At 43.1% G+C, this 22540-nt stretch overlaps 1 protein-coding gene across 2 annotated transcripts in view; it reads right to left on the bottom strand.

Annotated features, from left to right (window-relative positions):
- Window positions 1–22540, bottom strand: part of GADL1 (glutamate decarboxylase like 1) — a 111582-nt gene that overhangs the window by 2026 nt on the left and 87016 nt on the right. The gene's annotated exons all lie outside the window — the stretch shown is intronic.

Genomic DNA, 22540 nt, shown 5'->3' with positions numbered 1-22540 from the left:
TTGCCTTGCCGCTAAATGGGAGGGAGGGTCCCCAGTATGGAAAACGTGGTCCAGTTAGGAACAGATTGAGAACCACTGAGTTAGGACAAGATCTTGCCACCCTTTACTTACATGAATCGGCCCACTGATTTCAATAGTACAACCCACATAAGAGTTCTTTGCATGGATAAGGGAGATCAGGATTGGGCCTATGCATATTTCTATCTACCTATGAACGGCCATATTGGGTCAGACCAAAGGTCTATCTAGCCCAGAATCCTACCTTCCAACAATGGCCATTGCCAGATGCTTCAGAGCGAATGAACAGAACAGGTAATCCTCAAGTGATCCATCCCCTGTCGCCCATTCCCAGCTTCTGGCAAACAGAGACTAGGGACTCTGGCCAATAGCCATTGATGGAACTATCCTCCATGAATCTAAAATACAATTTACATTTTCAAAGGTCTGTGCAAACACCGACTAATTAATCTTTACACTTCTGGTGTGTCACCTAAGTAGCTGAATGATGGTTACCAAAACCAAATGCCTTACTTAAGAGCGGCATTATCAATCAGCAGTATGAAATGTTGCAATGAGTACTACATCAATCAAGGCTAGAACCTACCCCTCTCTGGCTACTGCTTTTTGTAATTGTTTATTATAAACTGAAACAAATGTTGAGAGATAACTCAAGCCACCTGCACATTAGCTAATCTCATTAGCTGATCTCAACTACCACCAGGCCTTGATGTCAGTGGAGTTACTCTGGATTTAAATGAGTGTGAATGAAGAGCAGAATCTGGCCCACAACCTTACGGGTTCAGTCCATGCCTGTTTCATCTTATATCATAGCAATAACTCAGCCACACACAGTTTCCTCGGGCCTTTATGACCAGTCTGGTTACTTCTCCAAGCTGGTCATTAATCCCTCAGCACCTGCCCTGAGTTTCAATCTTTAGGGCTAGCTTTTGCCTTTAGGCTCAGGCCTGAGCAAGGATTGATACATGAATACACCAGCCCCCTCGTGCTGTGCGCGGGAAGGGTGTGGGGCACAAGGAGAAATAAGTTACTGCAGCCCTCAAAAGGTCACAGTTGAGCTCCCACACGTGCCCAGCCTGTGATTAGTGAAACTGAGCTAAGATTCTGCCCCCTCCCCAACCACTCGCTAGGAGGAGACGTATCTGGGGAGCAGGCACTGCTCTCCGTGTGCACCCCCTGCACAGCTGAATAAGAGGCAGCTAAGTGCAGCATCCAGGTTGAAATCCTGGTTCCACTGAAGTCAATGGCAAAACTCCTACAGATTTAAATGGAGCCAGGATCTCACCCCTTAGGTGTTATTGTTTACTTAGTGCCTACTGCTGCCACACTTGTTCACGTGAGCAGCATGTTACTCTGCAAGTAACCCCATTGCAAAGTAAACGTGAATAAGACTCGCTGAATAAGGCCTGGTTTTCTGAACCAGCAAAGTATTTCACCACATGCTTATCTTTAGGCATGTGAGTAGAGCCACTGAGTCCAATGAGCTCTTCACATGCCTAAAGTTAAGCATGTGCTTACATTCTGTGCTGGACTGAGACCAGAGCAATCAGCTCCTGGCATGAACAAGCCCTTTATGAACATGACAAAGTCTTGGCCTGATTCTACAGGCTGGGGACCGACTGGCTAAGCAGCAGTTCTGCAGAAAAGGACCTAGGGATTACAGTGGATGAGAAGCTGGATGAGAGTCAGCAGTGTGCCCTTGTTGCCAAGAAGGCTAATGGCATATTGGGCTGCATTAGTAGGAACACTGCCAGCAGATCGAGGGAAGCGATTATTCTCCTCTATTCAGCACTGGTAAGGCCACATCTGGAGTACTGCATACAGTTTGGGCCCCCCCCACTACAGAAAGTATGTGCACAAATTGGAGAGAGTCCAGCGGAGGGCAACGAAAATGATTAGGGGGCTGGGGCACATGACTTACGCGGAGAGGCTGAGGGAACTGGGCTTATTTAGTCTGCAGAAGAGAAAAGAGTGAGGGGGGATTTGATAGCAGCCTTCAACTACCTGAAGGGGGGTTCCAAAGAGGATGGAGCTAGGCTGTTCTCAGTGGTGGCAGATAGAACAAGAAGCAATGGTCTCAAGTTGCAGTGAGGGTGATCTAGGTTGGATATTGGAAAAAACTATTTCACTAGGAGGGTGGTGAAGCACTGGGCTGGGTTACCTAGAGAGGTGGTGGACTCTCCATCCATAGAGGTTTTTAAGGCCCGGCTTGACAAAGCCCTGGCTGGGATGATTTACTTGGGTTATGTCCTGCTTTGAGCAGGGGGTTGGACTAGATGACTTCCTGAGGTCTCTTCTAAACACTAATCTTCTATGATTCATATTTTAGGCATTTTTAAATTTTTTCAACATTTTCTACATTCAACTGTATCTTCAGAACAGCCCCTCCCCTCACCCTTTTTGGTGAGATTTTGGCTTTAAGCTGAGCAAATAGAGCTATAGATCCAGCTTCAGTTCCTGCAGTAATTTATTTCAGCTCTAAAAGCCTGTGGCAGAAAATGCTACTGGATCCAGAAAAGAAAAATGATGGTGCCAACCTTTATTTAATAGCATTATTTCTACATGGCACATATGCACACACATTTCACTAGGTAACTCTCAAGCAATTTGTTTTGATATAAACATCTCATGGTTAGTCAATGTATTTTACAAGATACCATTCTACCACGCTAGTTTAGCTGTGGATCCTCATGATGATCTTGGCTTAAAATCAATTTTGGATTTAAAGAAAATATTCTTGGCTCTAGCTCAGGGTGGGCAAATTACGCACGGGCCAAAGCTGGCCCATCAGGGCTGTGGATCCGGCCTGCAGGATTGCCACCCCCCATGGCGCAGCGAGACTAAGGCGGGCTCCCTGCCTGTCCTGGCCTCACGCTGCTCCCGGATGTAGCCGGCACCACATCCCTGCGGGCCCTGGGGGGGACAGAGGGCTCCACGCCCTGCCCTCACCTACGGGTACCTCCCCCGAAGCTCCTATTGGCTGGGAACGGGGAACTGTGGCCAATGGGAGCTTCGGGGGAGGTACCTGCAGGCAAGGGCAGCACACAGAGCCCCCTTCCTGCCCCAGGGGCCGCAGGGCCGGCCACTTCCGGGAGTGGAGTGGCGCAGGGCCAGGACAGGCAGGGAGCCCGCCTTAGCCCCGCTGCGTGCCACTGCCGCCCCAGAGCCGCTCCAGGTAAGCGGCGCCAGGCCGGAGCCCGCACCCCAACCCCAACCCCCTGCCCTGAGCCCCCGCCGCACTCCACACCCCTACTGCACCCCAAGCCCCTGCCCTGAGCCCCCTGCCATACTCCTGCACCCCAGCCCCCTGCCCTGAGCCCCCAACCTCCTGCCCTGAGCCCCCTCATGCACGCTGCACCCCCTGACCTGAGCCCCCAGCAGCACCCCGCACCCCTCCCCCACATTGCATGCAGGGCCATGAATTTCCCCACCCAGATGTGGCCCTCAGGCCAAAGAGTTTGCCCACCCCTGATCTGGCTTAATTTGTCTCTGCCACTCCTTGTTGTCTTTGTACTAAGTCTACTTTTTTTTTTAATTTAGTGGGTTTTTTTAAAATTGATGGAGTTAGAATTTTAATTAAAATCCACAACGCGACATAAGTATGAATGAAGTACATTATGACAATGAATAACAATGCAGAATTCAGTCTATTCCCAGAAGTTTGCCTTTTGCCTAATAATACAAACAAGAGAGAAAGAGATTAGTAGTGAAATCAGCATTAATAAAGATTTGGAGGAAAGAGGACAATAACCACAACAAACGTGACAATGAGAATTTGAAAATTCAACACAGCATCAAAAGTTTTAAAGACAGATTGTGATCCCCTTGCTAATGCCGAACAGAACCTTGCATCATGTCCCATAAAAGCCAACGGGACTACTCATGGTTTAGGTATTACTCAGTGTGAGCAGAGGGATCACAGTACTAGTTTGTAGCTGCAATGTGTGTGTAATTTAGGGCTTGTCTACACGGTGCACTAGTCTGCCCAAAGAGGTGTAAATTCTCATGTGCACTAGAGTGTTGCACACTAACTGGCCCATGTGGACCCCGGTGGCAGGCACTGTAAGTTCCCTAGTGACCATCAATGTATATCTGTTTCAAACAGGACTACATTAACGTGCACTAGGGAACTTCTAGTGCACGCTAGCTGGGGCCACGGGGTCCAGTTAGCACGCCACCTGCTAATGAGCACTAGAATTTATACCCCTCTGGTGCAGACTAATGCACCATGTAGACAAGTCTCTAGAAACAAACGTTATCAAAGACAGCTCTGCCATATGATATGTGCAAAACCACCACCCTCCCAACCTGGGTTTTTATCTGCGGGACAAAAACCCCAAGGACTTGCCAACCTTGGTTGTTTTATAGTATGAGCTACATTATGCTCGTCTCAGGCTCTGTCTACACTACAAGCTAGTGCTGTGATTCCCATACTGGTGTACACATAACTCATGCTAGCTCTCATTCAGCTAGTGCAAGTATAAATAACAGTGTAGCAGCAGTGGCTGCTTCTTGGCTGAGCCATACCGAATACAAACTCGCCCTGGGAACCGATGGGTCTGTATTTGGCATGGCTCACACGTGCCTCCATTGCAGATCCTAGTGCTATTACAGCTACACTGCTATGTATTTATACTTGCGCTAGCTCACTGAGAGCGAGTGTGAGATGGGTGTTCACAAACAGCGGAATCACAGCACTAGCTCCTAGTGTAGACCACCTCATTTAGTCCATGCTCAAGAAAAACTTCCACTGAAGGACTGCTGGATATGGCTGTACCACATGAGCCATCCTTACTCACTCTCCTCTGCAAGTAGGCACACTGCAGGTAGGTATTACCCGGCATAATGGTGGCAGAATCTGCCTCTATGCTTGGGACCAAAGCCATTTCAGTACTGTCGCATAGTGTGAACCTTGGGGCAGAATTTGGACCTTTGAACTGTCCTTGTACAATTTTCAAATGTGAGTTGGACAGGGTAGGGTTTTGTGAGCTTGTACATACAGGTTTATTTACTCCAAATATGTCCTCTCAGACACAGAATATATTTGGCATGATGGAAATTCTCATGCTCCAATTTGGTTTGAATGTCCTGGTCCCTTTTACCATTACATCAAGTTAGTAGCAGTTCAGCTCTTCCGCTCTTACTACTACTTTATACTGCACTCAGAAGGAGTAATTATTTGTACTCCAGTAGTGTTCAAAAGCCCCAATCAAGACTGGGGCTACAGTGTGCTGCTTGCCACACAAACACAGAAGAGAGACAACTGCTGGTTTACCCCACAAGTGGTCCCAGTGGACATCCTCATAGAACAAAGGTGTAACAGTGGCAGACCTGCATCCTTATTATAATAATTTCTCAGGCTCTCCTTTAAGATTCAAATGCCATGGGCAATTTTAATATTTATTGATGTTCTATCAGTTATTTCTTCTTTTGTACCCTGAAATGGATTCCCTTCATCTCACTGAGTGCCGTTCCAGCGTGCGTTCTGTAACTCGTCACCTCAAACTGTGTAGTCGTACAAACAGAGATTGTGAAAGCAGAAATATTGAGAGCATCAGCGTCAGCAATACTAGGATAAATATACTGTGCTACAGCAATGCTGGTCTCATGGAAATAGGAGGTAGAAAATCTCTTATATTATCTAGTTTATCACGCTGCAAATGAAGGCCTGTCCCCACAATACATTCTTAAGTGTCTCTTTCCCTTTGTGCACTATGAAGCCAAGCACTTCTACTTACAAAGCACAGCTGCTGGTTTGCCATCAAGTATTCTGAAGGAACATGGCTGGGTTGTGGTAACAATTTCACCCATGATCATTTCCACTTGGGGAAAAAAAGGAGCAGAACATACACACAAACTCTAAGCAGAAGCCTCAGAACATAGGCATTAAAGGTTGGCTTGCATGTAGGGCCTGATTTTCAGAGGTGCCAACCATCCATAACTGTTCAGAGCTGCCAGTGCTCAACAGCCTGGAAATCAGACCCTTAGTCTATAGGACCTGATTCTGTGAGGAATTCAATGTCTTGAACTTCCACTGAAATAAATGTGAAGTCAATGGGAGCAGAGGGTGCTAAACTACTGGCAGGAGCTGCTCAGCACCTAACAGAATAGACCCCTAGGAAAGCAGTTTGGTACGAGTGAGACTGCTTCACCTTTCCAATTATTCTACTCCTGGATTTACTTCAAATTATAAATCAAATTCTTTATTTTGCACTTCAGAGGAATAGTCTCAGAATGGTAAGTGAAAGGCAATCTTAGCCCTAAATTCTTTAGCTCTCTCAACAGCTCAACTTGGGCCCTTTGGCAGTGGAATTGCTCCAGGTCTGCTGTGCAAGATAAGGCAGGTGCTAGGGAAGCTATTACAAGGAGCGCACACCCTCTGCTCTGCATACCCTCCCAGATCACTGCTACACAGGGGAATTTGGGGGTCTAGGCTGGGGGATAGCTACGGAAGAAGTATCTGCTCCAACCTGTATTCTTCTCCTAACTCATAGCAGCTATCCAATTATTAGGCTGGGTTAGCAGCCACAGAGTAGTACAGCTCCTCCTCCAAAGTTGTCCAGCACCCAGCCCTGTTACTCAGGTTGGGGGGATTTTAGCATTAAGGTTTTAGTTGCCTGCATTTTAGAGTCCAGACTGTGGCTGACACTTGCACATATTTGTGAGGAAGTGGGTGCAAGGATCATCCTGCCCTGCACAGCCGCCAAGACAACTCCCTCTATGCACCCCACAGGGGACAGAAAGCAGTGAGGGAAGGAGGCCGGGCCTATAAGGACAGTGCAGTTTGCAAACTCCTCATGTGCATCAGGGTGCTCTGGGAATGACGGTCTCTCCCTGAAGCTCTCCTCTCACATGGGGTAACTCTGCATGACCCCAATGCAGGGCTGTGCCTTTAAAAACACTATCTAGTCCTTCACTGGCATACTTGATGGTATTTAATATTCTTCAGAATGGTGAAAACTCCCATCTGAGCTCAAGTACAGTGTCTTACAAATAAACTCTATTCAGCCCCCAGCATTAAGGCCTAGCCATCAGAAGAGTCGAGCAACTGCAAATCCTGTAGTCGTCAGTAAGAGATGCAGGTGCTCAGCATCTCTGAGGAGTAATCCGTGAGTTTTGACACTAGGATCCTCCAAGAGAAGCTGAAGAAATGTCCATTCAAAGCCAGCCATTATTACACCAACTACCAAGGTGTAGTAGGTGTCACTTCAGAGTGACACTGCTATATGAACAATACAAACTCCTGGAACAACTTCCTGGCTCATGGAGGAATGACTCAGGCATTTGTTTCCGTGCAATGGGAAATCTCAAAAGTAGCTAGGTTGAACACCTGATATTTTAACCACAGCACTCAAGTGGGACCCTAGCAATCCAGCGTAAGTCACTCAGCCTCATACTCTGCAATATGGAAACTTAATGAAGGTTTATTCTAACGAAAAATAAAACAAAATCTAGATAAAGGGGCTTGGTCAGATGTTCTGTACTAATCATTCCAAATCACATTGACTCATAAATAAGTTGTAAAGGAGTGGCCCCCTGTTACAAGACTGTGATTCTGTTATTTTATTGGTTGCAAAATATTTAATATGTTTGGGCTACAGAGAACAGTAACCCAGCTCTCTTGTTCTGATTAGACAGATTCACTAGGCTACTGTTCAGAATATCCCCACTGCATTAACATTCCTTGGTTGTGGGAGAATATCTGTAAAAAGTGAAAGAAATTCTCCTCACAGGTCAGAATTTCCCCAACAGGCATGTAACACCTCTTACATCTATACAAGAGCAGAGTAATGGGCCAGCCTGGATGAGACTAGTGTTCCTTCTGGTGCAGTATCCTGTCTCAGACAATGACAAGTACCAGACAGCCCCATATTGGACAATTATAAAATAACCTGCCTATAATGGAAGTTTCTTTCTAACCCCTAGCTTATGTTCTGACACATGAAGATTTATATTCAATGATAAAGGACACTTTCTAAAATAACTGTGGATGTTCTCATTGATATGGCCAACAGTTTTAAGCCTAATAAACTCAGACGAAATGTGCATAAAAAAGAATGTTCTTTCATTATCTTTAGTTATATCCCCTTTCAATTTCATTGATTGTTCCCTGGTTCTTAGTAAAGAAGAGTGCCTGATTAGTTTCTCTACACTATTCCTTACTCTGTATACTTCTTTTATGGGACTCCTCTCTAGACAACACTGTCCAATATTTTCAAATCTATTCTCTCTCCAATATATTTTCCTGCCTCAAATCACTCTCATCACCCATCTCTGAAAGCCCGCTATTTCTGCTCATTCAGAACCAAAGGCGCCTCTGAACTGCTGTAGTATTATATGCTATGGGCCCAGTCCTGTTATGTGCTGAGCTTCCACAGCTCCCATTCAAAACAGTGGGAGTTTTTAAGAGTGTGTGTATTTGGAGCCCTAGATTTTGTGACTTTCAAATTTATTTTGTAATTAATGTCAGGCACTCCAGAGCTAAGGCAATAGTGATCATTTATAAATTGATGAATAAATGGGAAGAAAAATGTTGGAATAGCTTATGAAAAACTGTTTTGGTAGAATTTCCACCCTAAATCAAAGCATAAAGTACCAGAAAACTCCTGATGCACTTGTCCTGTCTGTAAAGTTTGACCAGGAATTTCACTGGTACTGTAATAAGCATTAGTCTAAAGAATTTCACAAAGACACAGTGTCCTCCAGTACTAAGGTTATTGTTAGTATCTTGGTTGAATAATATTTTACAAATCTTCCAGATAAACCAGACAGTTCCCAATTTACTGCAAGCTCATTCACCACCGAAGGACTGCCCCACAATGTATTTTGAAGTGTTGCCTTCCCTTCAGGCACATTCTCAGCCTGGGCTTGGCTGTCATCTCTTGCCCCCGGGTACCCTCAAGACCTGCCACTCCTGGGCAAGCTCACTGTTCCCTGTGGGAGTTGGGCTCACTCCCAGGGCCCTTTCAGAGTCTATTGCCAGTCCACGGCACTGCTCTACACGTCCAGCAACAGGGCACTGACGTCCAGAGACCCTATCAGGGCTGCAGTGTCTGTCTGCCCTAAACAAAAAGGTGGTGGAGGGAAGGGAAGGCTAATCACTGCCTTGAGCTCGGGTCCCCTGGCTATCAGGCTTTTCTAGTAACTTCTCTACTTGGGAAAACTTTCCCACCTTGCTCCATGGCCAGCTTCACCTTTTTAAGCTCCCCTTTTCCAGGCAACACATGCTCTGCAGGTGCACCTAATTGGCACTGCCTGAGTGCAGGGACATTCGTTAGGCTTGCTGTCACTGGGACTGGGGCATGTCCCACCACAGTACACACAGCAGACCTTCTACTTACAAAACACAGCTGCTGCTCTGCCAGCACTTGTTCTGGATGTTCTGTTTGCAGAACATGACAGGGTGGTTGTAACAATTCTACCAAGGATCCTTTCCACTGGGGTTAAAAAGGGAGCAGAATGAAGTTGGAAGATGCAATCTGGGGGAATTTAAGAAGCCTAAATCCTCCCCTGATGACTCTTGCCAAAGGAAGACAACTTGCCAGGGACCACTCAAGATGGAAGGCCATTTGACACACCACCATGGCTACAACATAGCCATGTGAATCTGCTGCTTCTGCTTCACTCCAAAGCTATTCCTATTTACGCTAATAGTAACCTACATGCACTGGACCAGATTCTGCTCCCACTGAAATCAGTGGCAAAATTTCTCATTTACTTCAATGGGAGCAGAATCTGGCTATCTAAATTTTCTCCAGATCCACAATAAGATGGTAGCTTACAAAAAGATTTTAGCTTTAACTAGGAAAAAACACTTGTAATTAAATCCATATACTTGTAGGGATCCACAAGAGTCACTTTCTGGAAGGTCGCAGGATACTGGCAGATCAACTACAGTATTAAGGATTTCAGCTGCTCAGATGATGAATCCTTCCAAAGTTTCAAGTATCAGAGGGGTAGCCGTATTTGCTGCTCTTACAGATCCAGACTAAGAGTCCTGTGGCACCCTATAGACTAACAGACGTATTGGAGCATAAGCTTTCGTGGGTGAGAATACCCACTTCGTCGGATGCACGTATTCACCCACGAACGCTTATGCTCCAATACGTCTGTTAGTCTGTAAGGTGCCACAGGACTCTCTGCCGCTTTCCAAAGTTTGGGACACTGCAGTAGAATTTGGCAGTAGACATGTAGTGGAAAGAAAAAAAAATCTCCCTGCTGATAAAACTCGAGAAAAATCACGATTTCATAAAAATGTAAACCATTTTCCATTCTTGCCTTAGCTGTTTTGCTAAAACGGAAGACAAGTTTATACATGAAACAGTCTCATTTGACCACAAAAATCTGTTTTGGCTACAAAGGAGGCATTCATGATTCATGATTTTGCCTTAAGTATCTGGCCATTTTTGGTTATGAAAAACTGCTTGCTGCTAGATTGGCTGGACCAAATTCACAGATATTTACAACAGAATGAGTTACTAACCTGGGCTCTGAGACTCGCTGCCACAGGGTATTTTTGTTGTTGTTGTGTAGACATACCCTCTGTCTCCCTGTGGCTCAGTTCCTCATCAGTAACGCGGGAACAACTATAATTTCCTCTTCCCTCACCCTCATTACTGGACTGTCCTGTCTGTGAGATTTCTCAGCAGGGACTATCTCTTATTAGGTGTTCATACAGCACCTTGCACAGCGGGGCCCCAATATCACATGGTTTCTCTGGATGCTACTAGAGCATAAACAACATTTACCAACAAATCTTGCGAACAGTTGCAACACCACAGCTGCCAGTTTTTTTCCTATTCTGAATACAGACGATGACTATGGAACCAAAGATACCAATGAGTATTAACTGTTGATATATTGACCGCTGTATACAAGTAAGCAAACAACTTTATTTGGTTGTTTCTAATCACTACACTAACTCCTCACCATAAATATATGGAAGCAATGGCTCTTTCAATACATTTTAAAACTAAGAAAACATTGTCCATTGTTTAGTAACTTCTTGTCTTTGTGCTGGGAAATTGATTGCAGACTTTCAATGAAAGCTTTTTCTTTTTTGGTGATAATTAAAACCAAACCCCGACCATTTGTCAGATGTCACCCCAAGTGGGACAAGCTAAATACCAAATGTTTGCACTCCCAATCAGAGCTTTGTTCCTGTAGCCAAGGCGCTCTGTAAAAACCCAAACATGTTTTTCTTTTGTCTAGAATTTGTTCTGGGCCCACAGCCCTAACCCACTAATAAATTATGACAAAACATGACTGCGCCAGCATTTCCCTCGTGTCATACCATACGACAAACAGAGAAATAAATACAATTTGTAAAAGTAACGGTAAACCACTTCCACATTCTTCAGAGCTACTAGAGAATCAAAGCGAGAAATGGATGCCTCTGTATTTTTGCTCTGCCACGGACGTTCTCTGTGCATTTTGATCTGGGGGCTGTGGTGCTACACCTTCCATAAAGCGATCTGTGTGCGCTCCTCCCATTCGTTACTTTCTGTGACCAGGAACATGAATTAATTATAAAAATTTCTTGACCAATAATATATGGCATGTTGGCTAAGCTTTATCTTGCTTCAGACAATTGTTTTAACCATTCATTTATGCAATGATTACAGCTGTCTAATGCATCACCTTTTTATTGTGTCTCTCTACCCAATATTGCATTTGACTTATCCTTGATTAAACCACAATATTTACACAAAGCTCCCAAACAATCCCCTTACTAGGGTCCTACCAAATTCACAGTCCGTTTTGGTCAATTTCACGGTCAGGATTTTAAAAATTGTTAATTTCGTTATTTCAGATATTTAAATCTCAAATTTCACAGTGTTGTAATTGTAGGGGTCCTGACCCAAAAAGGAGTTGTGTGGTGGCTGTAATGTTATTTGGGGGGGGAGTTGCGGTACTGTTACCCTTACTTCTGTGCTGCTGCTGGCAGCGGCACTGCCTTCAGAGCTGGGCAGCTGGAGAGCGGCAGCTGCTGGCCGGGAGCCCGTCTCTGAAGGCAGAGCCGCTGCCAGCAGCAGCGCAGAAGTAAGGGTGGGACATGGTATGGGATTGCCACCCTTACTTCTACACTGCTGCCGGTGGGGCGCTGCCTTCAGAAGTGGTCACCCGGCCAACAGCCACCGCTCTCCAGCCACCCAACTCTGAAGTCAGAACAAAAGTAAGGGTGGCAATACCACGACCCCCCAACAATAACCTAGTGAGCCCCCCCATAAACCCTTTTGGGTCAGGACCCCCAATTTGAGAAATGCTGGTTTCCCCCATAACGTCTGTATAGCAGAGGGTAAAAGCACACAAACGACCAGATTTCATGGACCGTGAAGCATTTTTCATGGCCGCGAATTTGGCAGGGCCCTAGTCATTACAAAGGTGAGATCTAGGATTTAATGTGAAGGGATTCATTTCAATTTACGTTTTCAGAAAAATGATTTAAATTTATGGTACTCATTTTTAAAAAGGATGAGGCAGGAGAGACAGTGCAACTGACTCAGCACTTACAGATGAGTGCATGGTTTTCACTACAGTTAAAACACACACTGGTGAACAATATAGTTTCCCAGGGGGACACTCCCACATCCACTTTTGTCATAGCTTATGTGAACTTTTCTCCATTGTAAGGTAATTTGTGTAGATCCCATACTGTTTTCTTACACATTCCTGGTCCTCTGTATTTGTTGCTTTATCATCCTCTCATTTAACAAGCCATGTGTAAAATCTAGGCACTGAGTGAAACCCTACAGGTTAGCAATGCCACTAATGTATAATTCAGGGACAAAAACATTCTGATTTGTTTAAACAGTAGCAAGTCAGTTCTGTGCTATGGCTTTTATAAATAATTTTTTTAAAAGCTTTTATAGCATACACGAGGTTCTGCTATAGAGGACTGTGTTAAGATAGCATTTAGTGATTAGTAGGGCTGTCAATTTATCACAGTTAACTCACGCAATTAACTCAAAAAAATTAATCACGATTTTAAAAAATTAATCAATCATAGTTTTAATCGCACTGTTAAACAATAGAATACCAATCAAAATTTATTAAATATTCTGGATGTTTTTCTACATTTTCATATTATAATATATATATAGTATTCTGTGTTGCAATTAAAATCAAAGTGTATATTATTTTTGATTACAAATATTTGCACTGTAAAACTGATGAACAAAAGAAACAGTATTTTTCAATTCACCTCATACAAGTACTGTAGTGCAATCTCTTTGCCATGAAAGTGCAACTTTCATCAATTTTTTTGGTTATATAACTGCATTCAAAAACAAAACAATGTAAAACTTCAGATCCTACAAGTTCACTCAGTCCTACTTCTTGTTCAGTCAATCGCTAAGACAAACAAGTTTGTTTACATTTATAGGAGATAATTCTGTCCTCCTTATTTACAATGTCACCAGAAAGTGAGAATATGCATTTGCATGGCACTTTTGTAGCTGGCATTGCAAGGTATTTATGTGCCAGATATGCTAAACATCCATATGCCCCTTCATGCTTCAGCCACCATTCCAGAGGACATGCTTCCATGCTGATGACGGTCGTTAAAAAAAAATGTGTTAATTACATTTGTGACTGAACTCCTTAGGGGAGAATTGTATGTCTCCAACTATATTTTACCCACATTCTGCCATGTATTTCATGTTATAGGAGTCTCGGATGATGACTCAGCATATGTTCATTTTAAGAACAGATTTGACAAAACACAAAGAAGGTACCAATGTGAGATTTCTAAAGATAGCTACAGCACTTGACCCAAGGTTTAAGAATCTGAAGTGCCCTCCAAAATCACAGGGATGAGGCGTGGAGCACGCTTTCAGAAGTCTTAAGAGAACAACACTCCGAAGCAGAAACTACAGAACGCAAACCACCACAAAACAAAAAACAAAAAATCAACCTTCTGCTGATGGCATCTGACTCAGATAATGAAAATGAACATGCATTGGTCCACACTGCTTTGGATTGTTATCGACAAGAATCCATAATCAGCATGGACGCACGTTCACTGGAATAGTGGTTGAAGCATGAAGGGACATATGAATCTTTAGTGCATCTGGCACATAAATATCTTGCAACGCCGGCTATAACAATGCCATGCAAACGCCTGGTCTCAATTTCAGTTGAGACTGTAAACAAGAGGTGGGCAGCATTATGTCCTGCAAATGTAAACTAACTTGTTTGTCCGGGCGTGTCATAAATATAAAGGGAAGGGTAAACACCTTTAAATCCCTCCTGGCCAGAGGAAAAACCCTTTCACCTGTAGAGGGTTAAGAAGCTAAGATAACCTCGCTGGCACCTGACCAAAATGACCAATGAGGAGATAAGATACTTTCAAAGCTGGAGGGGGGAAAAAACAAAGGGTTCTCTCTGTCTGTGTGATGCTTTTGCCGGGACCAGAGCAGGAATGCAGGTCAGAACTCCTGTAAAAAGTCAGTAAGCTATGCGTTAGATTCTGTTTTGTTTAAATGGCTGATAAAATAAGTTGTGAGGAATGAAATGTATATTCCTGTTTTTGTGTCTTTTTGTAACTTAAGGTTTTGCCTAGAGCGATTCTCTATGTTTTGAATCTGATTACCCTGTAAGGTATTTACCATCCTGATTTTACAGAGGTGATTCTTTTACTTTTTCTTTAATTAAAATCCTTCTTTTAAGAACCTGACTGCTTTTTCATTGTTCTTAAGACCCAAGGGTTTGGGTCTGTGTTCACCTATGCAAATTGGTGAGGATTTTTATCAAGCCTTCCTCAGGAAAGGGGGTGTAGGGCTTGGGGGGATTTTGGGGGAAAGACGTTTCGAAGTGGGCTCTTTCCCTGTTATTTTTGTTAGACGCTTGGTGGTAGCAGCAATAAGGTCCAGGGACAAAAGGTAAAATAGTTTGTACCTTGGGGAAGTTTTAACCTTAGTTGGTAAAAATAAGCCTAGGGGGTTTTTCATGCAGGTCCCCACATCTGTACCCTAGAGTTCAGAGTGGAGAAGGAACCTTGATAGGGCGATTGGCTGAACAAGAGGTAGGCCTGAGTGGACTTGCAGGCTCTAAAATTTTACACTGTTTTATTTTTGAATGCAGGGTTTTTTGAACATAATTTTACATTAGTAAGTTCAACTTTCATGATAAAGAGATTGCACTACAGTACTCGTATGAGGTGAATTGAAAAATACGATTTCTTTTGTTTTTTACAGTGCAAATACTTGTAATCAAAAATAAATATAAAGTGAGCACTGTACACTTTGTATTCTGTGTTGTAACTGAAATCAATATATTTGAAAATGTAGAAAACATCCAAAAATATTTAAATAAATGGCATTATTGTTTAACAGTGCGATTAATCATGATTAATTTTTTTTAATCATGATTAATTTTTTTAATCGCTTGACAGCACTAGTGATTAGGTTTTCCTATCTTTCAATACTGGCAAAGGAAGGTTCCATGCAGGAATGAAACAATAGCTTGTCATCTTGAAAGAAAGAGATACTAACAAAAAACATCCCTTTTTACTTTGTATGCATAGGGATGAGCTTGTGTTTTCCTTCTCCGCTGGGAAAAGGAAATCACAATGCAATGTGTGTGGTGAGTGTATGTTACAGTAAGCAACTTACATTATTTGGTGACATAAGTTCAAAAACCCAACACACTTCTCCTGTAGAAAAATAAATGTCTCTTCAGAAATTTGGAATGGTTCCCTACTGTTAAGAACTCTTAGTCTGTTTCCACGAGCCAGCTTCTGGCATAAGGTACATATGTAGCAACACTCTGTATTTGCATTACAGTAAAGATCAGAGAGCTGCAATGAGCCTTTGTTCATTTTTTTTACACTGGATCTAAAGGCAAAATGAGCATTAAAACAAAGCCAGGTTCTTTGTATCCTTTTCTATCTTGTAAAAGAGAGTAATGACCTTCATGGAGGTTGCTGACAGTTTCTCTGCAGGGAAAAAGTGGACTGTTAAGGTAGGCAAGACTGTCTGATCTGATCACCCTATTTAACAGAGAACACATTACTCACCCTCAAAAACCAAAATCAATAATTGTGCCTGGTTTTATTCCTCACCGGTAATTCTTTTTACCTTCCTCAGACTCCTGTTTCAAGCCCTGATCCTGACATGAAATGGGCACTGCCAGACCCCTCCTTCTCCATGGACCTCTGCTGAAGTCAAAAGGGCTCCGAGAAGGCGGAAGGGTCTGTCCACATGCATCTCATTGCTAAGGTCACACCATTCCCTCTTCTCCTAATCTCCTATCTATATTCAGCTATCAGTGGTGTGTTGTATCTGACATTTTTCTTCCATGACGGAAATGAGAAATGTTACAAAGTCTCTATGCTTTAAAATGATGCGTAATCAGGGACTTGAAACAATAAAACAACCCCACAAATGCATGAGATTTCATGGCATGAGTGGGTAGGGGTGTGTGTGTGTGTGTGTGTGTGTGTGTGTGTGTGTGTGTGTGTGTGTGTGTGTGTGTGTGTGTGTGTGTGTGTGTGTGTGTGTGTGTGTGTGTGTGTGTGTGTGTGTGTGTGTGTGTTGGGGGGAGGGCGGGGGAGAATAAGAGGAATTGCTGAAATAAGAATTTACACCTGCAGCCTTTCACAAACTGAATAAGCGAAAGATGCACAAGCGCTTCTGAAATTCTGGTCAATAGTGTTAATCATATGGGGCTAGATTGTGGCAGCCCTTAGACAGCTGAGTTGTGGGTAGGGGGAGAGGGAGGAAGAAACTTCCTATATAGCCTGTGTAAGGCCTTGGCCGAAAGTGCAACCTCTGCCCTCCAGGGACTTCTAACAAGATGTTCCCCACACCCTGCAAGCAGCTCACCTGAAAGTGGGTGAGTATGCATGGAAAACAGGCAGGAAGCAGCCCTGGCTGGCCAAGAAGTGGGGGTGAGGGGGAGGTGAGCGGCGTCCCATAATGGGGCCTAGAAACTTACACTTGGGAGTGTGGAATGGGGGAACTCCAGAAATTTTTTTGTTTCTCCAAGACCAGTCTGTGAACTAGATTTTTACAATGGGCAGCAGCTAAGTGCTACAATCTACACCACAGTCAATGTAACTGAAATGTACCACCAGAAAAATAACCCTAATGCAACCAAAAGTTTCAGCGGAAAAATGGTTCTAACAAATGTTGTATGCTGTACTCATCAAAAGCGGTGTCCTTATCATTAATAACCCATACTATGGTTTTGTATAGATGTCTGGAAACAATTAACAGAAACATAATAAAGCTAACAAAATTCTAGATCTGTTGTAGGATTCCTGGCCACAAGCAACCTATGGCAACTATGCAAGGGTGACATTTAGCCCTGGTGTAATATCACCTTTACTTGAGTTGAATTAAGAATGAATTTGGCCCCATGACTTTAATTACCTTGACATACTTGCAAACCCCCTGCTAATCTTTACTCTTGGTGCCAACAGAATTATTTGTGTGAGTTGAGGCTACTCACAGAAGGGTTTGCAGGACTGGCCCAAAGGGCATCGTGCTCATTTCTTGTAGCAAAGGCAGAGAGACTGGCCACCAGATGGGTTTCAGAATAACTGTTATTGCTCTCAAGCAATTTTATTAAACACAGTTATGTACTTCTCATTAAATACATTATAACTGATCATATAAAGTCTTTACTGCTTTACTATAAATAGGAGTAACAACATTTTTAGTTTTGTGGAGCATTGTTATAGGAATATTTTAATTAAGCAAGCAAAAGCTTTAAGCGTTCATATTTCTAGTACTCCATATGAGCAAATAAATATTAATGAATATTTTTAAAATGCAGCTTTCAAGTTCACTGTGCAACACTTCAGTCTGGAGACAGGATTGCAAGAATCCCCTTTTCCTTACACATCTCCCAGGGTTGAAGGTCCAAAGGAATTCTGAAACCTGCTCTGGTATCTGCTATATTAACAGAACTAAAATTTACGTATAACATTCTTTTTAAAATATATATACCAAATCACCTTCTTTTGAAGAGATGGGTGGAGTTTGGAGGATGACAAGGAACAATCTTGTCTGAGATTTTCTGTGACTTCTGTATTGTATTTGCAAACTCTAGGGCTTAGTGCTTCTCTGGCCAAGACCATGGGACAGAAATGAGTGTGGGTCACAAGACACAATTTGTAAGGTATTCTGCCTCTCACAACTTTTGCCTATGCAGAAGTGTTGCTAAAATTGAAGAAGCTCTACAAAGAGCCAAAAAGCCCTTCCAGTCATCGGCATGGTTCCTCTCACATCCCACGGCACAGTGGGGAGGGTCCTGAAACTGGAAAGGGAGCCAAGCTGGGCTGGGTGATGGCAGGTGGCTGTGATGGAAAGAGACTGTCAGGAGAAAGACAGGTTTATAGGCATATGATGGGGGAGGGAGTGGGAAAATGGGAGGGACTCTGAGAGGATAGGAACAGAACCAGATTTCTACCAGGGGACAGGAGGGCTGGAAACAAAGGCGTTTACAGGTGATGGAGTGGATCAGTAGCATTGTGCAGCTGCACACCAGGAGTACGAGCAAAGATAGGGTGCTGAGTTTCAGGGACTCAGGAACCAAGTCAGACTTTGGGCTGGTGAGGTTGGTGGGAAGACATGGGGAGATGGGAAGGCTCTATAGTTAGGATGAAGAAAAGGAGTACTTGTGGCACCTTAGAGACTAACCAATTTATTTGAGCATAAGCTTTCGTGAGCTACAGCTCACTTCATCGGATGCATAAAAGTGGAAAATGCAGTGAGGATGTTTTTATACACACAGACCATGAAAAAATGGGTGTTTATCACTTCAAAAGGTTTTCTCCTGCCACCCCACTCTCCTGCTGGTAATAGCTTATCTAAAGTGATCACTCTCCTTACAACGTGTATGATAAATCAAGGTGGGCCATTTCCAGCACAAATCCAGGGTTTAACAAGAACGTCTGAGGAACGGGGGGGGGGGGGGGGTAGGAAAAAACAAGGGGAAATAGGTTACCTTGCATAATGACTTAGCCACTCCCAGTCTCTATTCAAGCCTAAGTTAATTGTATCCAATTTGCAAATGAATTCCAATTCAGCAGTCTCTTGCTGGAGTCTGGTTTTGAAGTTTTTCTGTTGTAATATCGCAACTTTCATGTCTGTAATCGCGTGACCAGAGAGATTGAAGTGTTCTCCGACTGGTTTATGAATGTTAGAATTCTTGACATCTGATTTGTGTCCATTTATTCTTTTACATAGAGACTGTCCAGTTTGACCAATGTAAATGGCAGAGGGGCATTGCTTGCACATGATGGCATATATCACATTGGTAGATGTGCAGGTGAACGAGCCTTCAGACGTTCTTGTTAAACCCTGGATTTGTGCTGGAAATGGCCCACCTGGATTATCATACACATTGTAAGGAGAGTGATCACTTTAGATAAGCTATTACCAGCAGGAGAGTGGGGTGGCGGGAGAAAACCTTTTGAAGTGATAAACACCCATTTTTTCATGGTCTGTGTGTATAAAAACATCCTCACTGCATTTTCCACTTTTATGCATCTGATGAAGTGAGCTGTAGCTCACGAAAGCTTATGCTCAAATAAATTGGTTAGTCTCTAAGGTGCCACAAGTACTCCTTTTCTTTTTGCGAATACGGACTAACACGGCTGCTACTCTGATAGTTAGGATGGAAAAACCCAGGGTGGAGCAACCTGTGCTGGCCTTATGGGGTAGGAGCAGGTGAGAACTCAAGCAGGAAAAACTTTGGGAATCACATTCTTGATGATTTTCCACCTGCAGGTTGGTATAAACTTTCGCTCAAATTTTGCTTTTGTGCCTGAACATCACAGCGTTTGGGAGATGTAGAGGTGTCATCTCACCCATCCCCAGTAGCCCCATCCAATGTTTTCAGTCCACATTCAGTGAGGCAGAAAATACTGGACTGAATGTTGTCTAGCTTTTTCCCATTGGCTGTGCCACAGGGCCAGCTCACAACACAAGGAATCGTCCCTTTGCATGCTTACCGAGGACTTGAACCCTTCTGCAAATTGGGGGTTGCCTTTAACCTTAAAAGTTGCCAATTTCATGCAAAAGTCTTAGCTCTACTACCAACATCTTTGCTGGTTAAATGACCAGTGCAGTAATTTTCTAAATTTCCCTACAAGCAATTCTGTCTAGCTTTGGGCCCCAGTGCACATGCTAAAGTGCTTTGCTAGATCAGGGCCTTTGTGATTTACTTGTCAGCAGTGGGATACCAAAGAGAGAAAAGGTAAAATAGTTTCAAACTCTTGCTTTTGCTGAGTTTCTGCACTGAAGTTGTATTTTTACTGAATACCGTGATAAAAGCAAGCCTTAATAGAAACACCATGCATTATTCTGGCTGAGTAACCTACCTTATTAGCCAGTTTTTAAATTCCAAAATTCCTATGTTAATTAAAAAAACCCTGTGTGAGCAGGACTCCCTGAACAATCTGATGATCTTTTAAAGTAGTTATGACCTAGTTTAGAGAAAGTTGCCTTTGATAGTCTGCTAAACTTCCCTTCCTTTATCGAAGAGGTCTGTACAATTTAATAGAGAACAATAATCTTTCTGTAGCGTTTTTGAACCAATCTATTTATCAGTGACTTAGGGTGAGATTTTCACAGTGACTCTGCATTGGCCTAACTATGCTCCCATTGAAGCAATGGTAGTTTCATCTCTGACTTATAGGAACAGAGTAACACTGAGCACTTTTGAAAATCCCACATAATTCTTTACTAAATTTTGTAGAATGGCTTAAATATTCTGCTGAAAGGATATAATTCTCTAGTGAGTTCTATATGTTTAAGAAGAATTCCTGTTGGTTATAACCATATTACATATTATAGGTAAGGCCCTACCAAATTCACAGCCATGAAAAAGATATCACAGACTGTGAAATCTGGTCTTTTGTGTGCTTTTACACAATTATACAGATTTCACGGCGAAGACCAGCATTTCTCAAATTCGGGGTTCTGACCCAAAAGGCAGTTGCAGGGGGGTCACAAGGCTTATTTTAAGGGGGTCACAGTATTGCCACGCTTACTTCTGCGTTGCTGCCTTCAGAGCTGGGTGGCCAGAGAAGTGGCGGTTGCTGACCAAGGGCCCAGCTCTGCAGACAGCAGCACAGAAGTAAGGGTGGCTATACCATACCATGCCATCCTTACTTCTCTGCTGCTACTGGTGGTGGCTCTGCCTTTGCCTTCAGAGCTAGGCTTCTAGCCAGCAGCTGCAGCTCTCCAGCCGCCCAGCTCTGACAGCAATGCCGCTGCCAGCAGCAGCGCAGAAGCGAGGAAAGCAATACCACGACCCCCACCCCCATGCCCCCTTTTTGGGTCAGGACCCCTATAATTACAACACCATGAAATCTCAGATTTAAATATTTGCAATCATGAAATTTACAATTTTTAAAATCCTGTGATCGTGAAATTGACCCAAATGGACTGTGAATTTGGTAGGGCCCTAATTATAGGACTTCTGGATATTTTTGACTAATCAGATCTCTTTATAGAGTGATCTACACATACATACATACACACACACATCTACATCTACTGTATGTTCATGGAGAAGAAACTTATTCCATTTCAATCCCATTGAGAAATTACTTCTATTTAAACAGGGATCTATTTTTAGGTGCCCTAAAAATACTAAAATCCAAAGTTCTAGAAGACTTTACACCTCAGTCCACAATAGAAAGCTGGATGGTTTTGAAAAAACATTACAGGTATTACCATCAGCATACACACAAGATACATCTCAATGCAGAGGTGTGTACCACAAAAGCATGAGACAAATATGCAGATGCAAACCACCATACAGCACCAATTTTTCTACCATCATTAGCAATGATTTTTGAATATTTCTGCAATCCTTTATACAAGCAAACCTAATGGGAGTTTTGCCTGAGTAAAGGATGTAGGGATTAGACCCCAATCCTTTTTTGTAATTGGAGTGGAAATAGTGCTTCCCACCAATATACTACAGCAAAGTAGAAGGGCAATTGAACTCCACACACTCCGATGCTGGTGACAGGGAACGACTAAGTACTACTGTGTGTATTAAATGAAGGCCAAACTCAAGATTTATTGACCTGAGAGCAAAAAGGTCAATATTTATTCAAACAATGAATCTTGATATCTGACTCTAACAGATGTTAATCTGTGTATTATAAAATCCATCCTAATTACACTAATTACATTCAGTGTACTCATGAGTTCTGTGCCAATATTCATTACTATTGCATAGGCTTCTGATAATTAATCTAAATGCTAGGAGATGAAAATACTTATTTTTGCTACTATAATTTTATATTTGTACATTTTATTGGGTCCCCTGAGTTGAGTTCCCCCTTCATGCTACTGCAGATGATCCTTCTATTCAAACCCCAGCAGCAGCATAGCCATGCATTTACACCATTGTCAAGCTCTCTCTAATTAGATTTAAACCTTAAAACTCTTGGAGCCAGATTAAGCTATTTTTAGGCACTATGGAGGGGTTGGGGGGGTGGACAAATGGATAGGAAGTTGCTTCCCCAAAAAAGGCAGCAAGTCCCTAGCACAGG

Source organism: Natator depressus, chromosome 2, assembly GCF_965152275.1.
Source record: "Natator depressus isolate rNatDep1 chromosome 2, rNatDep2.hap1, whole genome shotgun sequence".
Lineage (NCBI taxonomy): Eukaryota > Metazoa > Chordata > Testudines > Cheloniidae > Natator > Natator depressus.
Note: the sequence above shows the minus strand (reverse complement) of the source record. Positions and strands in the feature narration are given on the sequence as shown.